The following is an 8,451-nucleotide window of genomic DNA, read 5'->3' as shown; positions in this document are numbered from 1 at the left end:
AGGAACACCAGCAGAAGATACAGAAAGGTTTAGAGCAAACAGAAGGTGCTCACAAGCATGGATCTCTCTCCTACACAGGGCTGGAAAAACATTTTCAGATAAGCTTTTAGATAAACCAGAAGCAAAGAGAATACATTTGCCAAGCAGTGAGCCATTGAAAGACATCTTCAAGTAAGGAAGGAACTGTAAAAAAGGATAAAGAAGGGACATAAGTGAGATGCCTCCACTTATTCAGTCACTGCAGTAATGCCTGCACAGCCTCTGCCAYGTCACATATTACACAGATCTATTTCCTGTGCTAGCCTTCTTCTCAAGAGCCTTTTGTCCCCCTGGCTGCTCCTCAAGTCTCACTGCATCCTCACTCTCTCCAGCGCCTGCCTGATCACAGTGTCACCCAGTGCCCCCATCTCCATAAACAGCCATCCTTGTACAGCAAAGCCTTGCACAGTGAAGCACACAGCTCCATCCACAGGGCTGAGAGAAAGAAGGATGGAAGGAAGGAAGAAAGGACCCTTCTTAGAGGAGGGGGAAGAAAGATGGAGACAGAGGCAAACAGGAGGAASAGTGAGAGGGGCCATAAATTCCCTTCTAATTCCAAATAATTCCGATTACATGGATGAGTAGTTTTCAATCAGAAAGATAATCTCAAAGATAGATGGCAGGATAATTGCTCGTCGGCGCGACGTAAATATTGTGTCGTTTCTATTAATCTCAGCGAATCGCGTGTCAGGGTTGTCACTCATTCATCAAAACAAATTAAAAAAAAAACATATTAAAATAAGAGAGAGATGCGGGAGGGAGGGGGATGTGTATCCAGTAAGCAGCTGAAGGCGTGCAAGCTAATGAATGCTGCTTACATGCTGTTTGTATTTTTTGTTTAGAAAAGGTAACGGTAACTCAGGCAGTAGGTCTTTATTAACCTCTTGGTAGGGACTGTAAGGGGCACTGCTGCATGCAGGACAGAGCAATAGGGCTGCTGAGGGGGACAGTAGTTGCACAAAAATGGGAAAGAAAGGGACAGCAGGCCCCAGATATTGGGGCTGATCAGTTCAGGATACACCGACAGGCAGTAGGTACTGCTGAATCACAGTACCTGGGAGAAAGGGCAGAGATCACAGCATAAACCAAAGGCAGTGCCACCACCTGCCAGAGGCGGGCGCAGGCAGGGAATGGCAAAGGATGCAGGGAGGTTGGCAAGCAGGGTGCACAGTACTCCTTGATGTGATTTCCCCACCAGCTGCATGATGACAGCTGGCACCCAGCATCTCTCTGCCCCACTGCCACTTTCCTTGCCCTCCCTGGCACTGCATCACCATGCATTGTGCCCCTCCTTGCCACCTGCCTGGCCTCAGGCACCCTCCTTATGTGTTGAATACAGCCCTTTGGTGCCCTGGTCAGTCACTGTAGCTGGTCTCTTGGGTTGGCTCTTTTGTGCTGACTCAGCAGAAACAAGTACCAACTGACACCCACCTCTCCCCCCACCCCTTTCCCAGCACTCTCCCCCTCTCCTGGGACCCCTCACTTGCCTGGGAGAATGAACTGAGTTGGGACCTACAGGTAACAGCTTGGGCCACACACTGGTCAATCACCGGTGTTTCCCTTCTGACTACCTAAAGAAGTTCCATGGGAAGATATTCATTCCACTTTGATGTCTCTTTCCTGAGGGCTGACACCTCTTTCCCCAGATTAGAAACCMTAACCTCAGCTTCTGCACTTGTGATTCTCTCTAGTCGATGCTGAACTGAAACTAAGATTCACATTACACAGCCAGCACAGGTTCATTGGCCCAGACCAGGTTGGAGCAAGTGACCTACCTAGAAGGAAAGGCTGTCCATGCACCTTCCTCCCTCCCCAAGGACATTATCACATCTTTCCCAAGAGTGGAAAACTTATGCTAAACAGCTGCCTCTGGACACACCTTCTTGTGCTGCATCCCACAAGAGCTGGCAAACTAGTCAAGGCTAGATAAGCATTTGGACAAATCATTTCCCCAGTAAACTCAGCACCAGGCAGGAAGCAGCCCTAGTAACTGAGCAGGGAAGTTCTCTGAGTTGGTACTGCTTGAGCCTACTGCTCACTGCTGTGATGCTACAAAGAGCCCTTTCAGTGCATCATGATCACCTGTAGTCACCAAAGATCCTGTGGTGCTGTTTGAACAAGTCACTTCAGTTTGTTGTTGTCGTCTAYGTAGCATTTTTGTGGTGCTGGAAGAAAACTATTCCTTTCCCTGCCTGCAGCTCTGGAGCAGTCAAAACACTGCTTGAAGCTTGTGCACTGACTGACATGTCATAAGTACTCTGGAATGAAAGAAATGCAAAGGTCTTACGATTTCAGACTAGTCTTAGTTTGTCATGTAAGATGAGTTTTGCCCTCCTGAGCTCCAGGAAGAATCTGATAGGTTTTGGCTGTAAGTTAGCTTAGCGCTTTGCAAACAGCCCACTAACACAAGGACCTGAATCAGTGCCCAGGGGCTGTCTTCGCTAAATGGATTTGAAAAATGCTAATATTTCATCCCTGGCCACATCAGTGTTTCTGTTCATTTACTGCTGTTGTTTGTTAAGTTAACTTATTTATTTAAAAAGCCATTCTATGGATGGCTCCTGAGGAAAGTTGGAAACAAATTCCCTGTGGATGTTCCTATGCCAGGCTGTAGCTGAACTGGGCCCAATGTAGGCCAAGATTCATTAGGACTGAGTGCTGTTCTCACTGCACAGTCCTCTGGGAGAGAGGGAGCAGAGAGACTTGTCCCAGCAATACTTTTAACCTGTCAATCCAGCCAGCAACGCAATATCCRCTGGGGATTTCAGCTGCTTCTGTGATCCTGCCTTATCTCCGTACATCCCCTGGTGTGCCTGCCACTCGGTGAAATGTCACTTCTCTCTCCCCTTCTTCCAAGATGGAAGTGAACTTATGTGCCTCGCAGGGGGGCTGACAGACATGAGCTGAAAGGCTGTCAAGGACCCACTGAAAAGCAGGCAAGCCACACTGTGTCAGATTTCGGGGTCTAACACTGCAGCTTTCTGTCTGCTCTCCAGCCATCTCTGAATGGAGCCTTTGATAGGCAGCCAGGCAGCTGTCATCGTAGGGTCAGCCTCAGAAGCAGGAGGGTATAAGCACCTGGGAAGCACATGCCGGTGAGCAGAGAATAGCAGCAGTGTTGTAAGGCTGGGTACTGCAAGGGAACCAGGAACACTGGAACTAGGGGAGAGCAGAGCATTAGATAATGGGATACACCAAGTGTATCTGTCCACAAGTCCCAGAGAAATCTCAGTTCTACAAAGACTTCTCAGGACTAAAGTCCCCCACAAAACCAACCTCCTATTAATTTCTCAGTACCAGTTTTCCCTCTGTGAGAAATTAGCCCAAAGGAGACTCTTCAAGGGGGAAGAGTGAAAAGGCAATTAGCTCCAACAACCACTCAGTGTCATACCCTGCATATGGGTGGGGACTGCAGTGGCCTGTGAGAATATAGCTGGGGTCAGAGCACGTAAACATCCCTTGATGCTCAAGAAGAGTTTGGCTCATGGCTTTCCCAGTGAGTGCTTGGGTAGCTGGGTAGCTAGTGAGTGCTAGTACAAGAGACTGAGCTCACTCATGATGGATGTGTGGAAGGAGTGAAAGGCCACACTGAAGCGCATCTCCATGAATCCCTCACTCAAGGGCCTGATCCCCATGCCTGTGCATGCTAGAATTATGATTATGAGCCCAATTTACAACTAGCAATTAAGCCAAGTCGCTCTCTCTGTAACCACTCCTTTGCTTGGATTAAGTGGACTTCTAGGAAGCTACCTCTGAAATGTTGCGGGGGGAGAACCAGCTGACAATCTGGACCTTCAGATAATGCTCTTCTTCCAGGAGACTCTTCAAAACCAGCATTTGTGGAGTGAGAGATCTGTCAAAAATGAGAAACTGAATGAAACTGAAAATATCAGTAAGGAACGAACTGCTAGTCTTCAGCATGAGAACAGGTTAAAAGCTCAGTTGCACCAGGCTCTGTGCTAGGACTACTGAAGTGTATTTTGTTAGGAGTGATATGGAAACTGAAAAGTACAGTGGGTAGGGAGAAGTCTGCAGACAGTCTAGTGTAAGTTAATCAAGATAAGAGTGGATTGAGAAGAGCCTCAGAATGACCTAACAAAGCTGGATAAAAGAGCAAACAATTGTGGGTGAAATCCAGTGTCAGCCAAAGCCAGGCAGTGCAGACCGCACTCCTACAGCGCTTCCATTGGGCTGGAATTTCCAAATGAATACAGGAAACATAAACAGTTCAATGGAAATGACCTTTTACTCTGTAGCAGTTGCAAAAAAAAAACAAACAAAAAAACAAACAAAAAAAACCCTCTTCAGATACACCAGGAAAGAAATACTAAGTGATAATGGATAGGAATTTTTGTTCCTAAGCTCTGTGCTCTACAGTAGCACTAGATCTCTGTTTGCCAGAGGTATCTGTTAGGGAAAAGGTCTCTGTCCTCCAGAGTTTTTTTCCCTCCCCCATATATGACTGTAACAGCACATGGGAGCCGTGCCCTCAAGCAGAGCTACCCCAGGCTAGTTAGTTCTGGGCACGTTCTGCAAGAAGAGAACAAAAGCAAGACTGCAAAGCTAGGAGATGAAAGTGCCTGGAGAAACTGCCATAACATGCTTCCTTGTAATAGAAGCATGGCACAGCATTCAGTGAAAATGAAAAGCAAGTCTTCATTTAGAATATATGAAGCAAATTAAATCATGGAACTCACCCCTAACAGGTAGCACTGAAGACAGAGATTAAGCTATATTAAAAATAGGATCAGATATGTATATGAATTATGATGCAATCTCTATGGGCTCTCCAGTCCAATATTCTCTGACAGCAGTCAAAACTTTCTGCAAGAACCCTCACAGTAGGGAGGTGTTAGGATAATCTGCCTCCTCCCATAAAATTATCATCCTAACTCCTGACAGTCAGAAATTGAGTTAAAACCTGCAGCATGTGGTGCCATACTTCACCCAAAACTCCTAAACTGGTAGGACTCTGAACACCTGAGACTGACGGTGCATCCAGCCACCCACCAGTGATGGGATGCCAGCTCTGGGAGCCTCCCACAGGCTGTATGGATAAATTGGGTGGCAACTCAAGGGCCTAAATATCTGATTTGGCTTTAGACTTTGTGTGCTGACATAACAGCTGTTTCCATCTCCTCTAAAATGCCTACAGAAATAGCTTAGAGCTATGGCTAAGGCATGACCAGATAGACAACCTTCTAGGAGAAAAGGTAAAGCAATAAAGCTTTAAATTTTTAATAAAGCCTCCAATTGTTGGAGGCTGAAGTCAAGCTCAGACCAGCAGGGATAGAAAAAACTTGCCTTCCACTCCATGCTCCAAAACTGACTCTCCTGGTGCATCTCATATCAACCACTGTGGGATACAAGACCCAGGAGCAGGCAGATAACTGGTGCGAACCCGTCTGATAACTTCCACACTTCTACATCTGACCCTGCCATTTGGTTTATTTCAAGTGCAGGACAGCTCCTTTTGGTATAACTCCCCCGAACCTTCTTCTTTCTAGTCTACCCTCCTCTGCCTCTCTAGATGAGGAGATAGGYGTGGACTTCAGAGGTTGCAGCAAGATAAGTCTGCCTTGTTACCCAAAGGCAGAACAATAGCGCTGGCCATGTTAACCCAGCTTGCAGAGGTCAGGCTGGAAAGCACTGCAGGGTACAAAAAGCCATCAAAGGGAAAAATGATAAGCTTCCTTCCCTTCTTACAATTCTCAGCTCTGCCTCACCCTTCCCTGACCTTTACAGACTGGCACCACACCTCCACTGAATTCCCCCCCTCCTGCACACAGCATTTCCCACACAGTGTCACAGCCCAGGACTAGCCACCTCCAGTGTTTGGGCTGGCCCAGACACTGACTGGATTTAGTAGCAGCACCTCATTCACAGTTTATTGTAAAAGCAGTTCTGAGCCTGTCAGAATCAATGCTACCCTGAAAAACAGCTTTAACATACATTTACTTTAACCTTCTCCCTTCTCACCTTCTCCCTCCTCCATTTAGGATGGGGTGGGCACAGCAGAATCTCTCCAGACTGGTGCAATGCACAGTACAAGCTCACCCAGAGAAAAGTTCTTTCACTTCCCCCCGGCCTCTGCCAGCCTCACCTGAGCACTAGAAAGGCTGTATAGAGATTTCACCTCTGCTGTGAGCACCTCTGGGGGCATCTGTGACCATGCCTGCTGGAAAACCTCCAAGCACAGCACTCATGGGATGGCACACATCTTGCATGGCCGAGTGAGAGACACAGAGACCCTCTCTTTGAGGGATGGATTTTTAGAGTCTTCTCTCTATTCAGAGCTATAGGCATCATCTACAGCTGGTGGGGGGTGTAGGGGCATGTTTACTACATGTCCCCACAGAACAGGAATGTCAGGGGCATAAGGAAGCATAACTTGTAGCAATGGGCCAACACAATTTAGGCTGACAATGAGGCAGATTCCTCGATAGCACACAGGATGAATATTAACCTCGAAGAACCCTAGTGCTCCCTTTTGTCTCTCAAATGCTAAATGGACAAAACACAGGAAGCAAGAGCCCAAAGTCACAACAAAAGCCTGGGACCTCCAGTCCTGACCCTGGCTCTCTCACATCAACACCTCCACGGCATCAACCTCAACACTTCTCTGTGCCTCAACTTCTCCACCACAAATTTCCCCTGGATTGGTGACAATCAGGACGGCCATGCTCAAGCAACTCTCTGGAGATGCTGGAGGGGAGCACTGGAGGAGGCTCCAGTGCAGGTTCATTATGTAGCATTTGGTTACCGATTCCACTCATTTTCTCTGCTATCATTTTCCTGCTCCTGTACTGCAGCAAAATCCTTCTGCTCCCACCCCTGCCCCCCATTCAGATACCCTCTGACACTGTGAGGTGGCTACATTGCCCTGAGGACACCCTAAAGGTGCAGCCCCTTACAGAGGAGAGGGGTCCCCTGCTCCAAAGCATGCCCATTGGCTTAGCTGGGCGTGCGTAGTGCTTCTGACCACTCTCACACTGGCCCATCCATCATTACTCAGACACAGTCCACAGGCCAAACCTAAACCTCACTGGAGCCTCTGGGAGCCTTTCTACTGACTCCCGCAAACACTGAGTCAGACTCATTTCTCTCTCTAAGGCACACAGTCTTAGGATTCCTCAATGCACACCAACTTATCAATCTCCAAGCACCAAATGAATACCCTCACATGACTGCACCTTCTTCTGGCACTATGCTTGTTTAGACTTCTCCTCACCATGTATCATGTTCAGTCTGTTTTCTCTCACTTGCATTTGTCCTGGCAGTACGAACCTTTAATTCCTGCCCTGTTTCTAATTTCCAAATCCCTCTGCATCACCACACTGTAGTCACTGGTTGCAGTGCTCTCAATTTACTGTCCTCTGCAGATTTAATTAATGGTCTGTTTACCTCCTCTTCCATATATCTAATGAAAAGGATTAATCATACTAGGCTGAAGGCTGATCTCTGTCCCAATTCACTGGCACTGGCCATGCACTAGGTTTTTAATGGCAGAGAAGACCAGATCTTTCTTTCTCAAATTTACATGACTCTTTTACCATCACCATCATCCTTTGACCAGTTTTAAGTCCCCATTCACCCTCCTATCTGCGGRTTAAACAAACACTGTTAATGGGATTTCATATGGCAGAATTCAACGCCTCAACAGCATTCAGATATATGTGAAATATCCATCCACCTTTTCTTTGTCTGGTAAGAAACAGCAACTGAAAGCCAAGGGCACCTGCCTGGCCTGCTTTGTTCTCCATACTGCCCTCATATCTGCTCTTCACAGATGTCATTGCCTGTTCTTAAGAGCTCCACATTCCTTACTCTTTTCCATCTCAGTTTCCAAGGAGATACCTCCACTGCAGGAATTCCAACACTTCCACTCAGCCACTCATATCCCAAACTTCCAGCCTCTCTTGAGAACATTACTCCTGCAGGAGACAGGCAGATGTTGTCTTACCACAAAAGCTGGGATTACAGAAAACAACAGTATATGCAGAAGAGCTCAGGCTTTTTGCATAAAAACATCTGGAGAAGCTAAAGGTATTTGCATTTGCACATGCAGGCATGCCAGTGGACGTAAAGGTCTCATTCTGCCCCAAACACCCTTCACTGCAAAGCATCCCCATTATCAGGAGGGAGCACATGCAAATCTCCTTTTTCCTCTGGAAAWGCGCAGGGAAAGGACAGCTTCTGAGCAGAGCTCCTTTACTCACCTGAGGCCACTGCACTGACAGGTGAGCTGACAAAACAAAGCAATATCTGACACTGGGCTGAAACCTGCCTTCTTGCCCTGGGGCCAGCTGCAGAACAAAAGAGGTGCTCCTAGTGGCCACCTCTTTCCCCCTCTCATCCTTTTCTCCAGTGTCSCTGCCCTGTCAAAGAGGGAATTATCTCTCCAGACTTCTT

At 47.3% G+C, this 8,451-nt stretch overlaps 1 protein-coding gene across 1 annotated transcript in view; it reads right to left on the bottom strand.

Annotated features, from left to right (window-relative positions):
- Window positions 1–3,789: 3,789 nt before the first annotated feature.
- Window positions 3,790–8,451, bottom strand: part of GPATCH2L (G-patch domain containing 2 like) — a 67,226-nt gene continuing 62,564 nt past the window's right edge. The window contains exon 15 of the transcript XR_003252087.1: window positions 3,790–3,892. The gene's annotated coding sequence lies outside the window, so the exon portion shown is untranslated. The remainder of the gene's footprint in view (window positions 3,893–8,451) is intronic.

This window comes from Apteryx rowi, unplaced genomic scaffold (assembly GCF_003343035.1).
Source record: "Apteryx rowi isolate R43461 unplaced genomic scaffold, aptRow1 scaffold_137, whole genome shotgun sequence".
Classification (NCBI taxonomy): domain Eukaryota; kingdom Metazoa; phylum Chordata; class Aves; order Apterygiformes; family Apterygidae; genus Apteryx; species Apteryx rowi.
The sequence above is the reverse complement of the archived record's forward strand: the minus strand, read 5'-3'. Positions and strand labels throughout refer to the sequence as shown.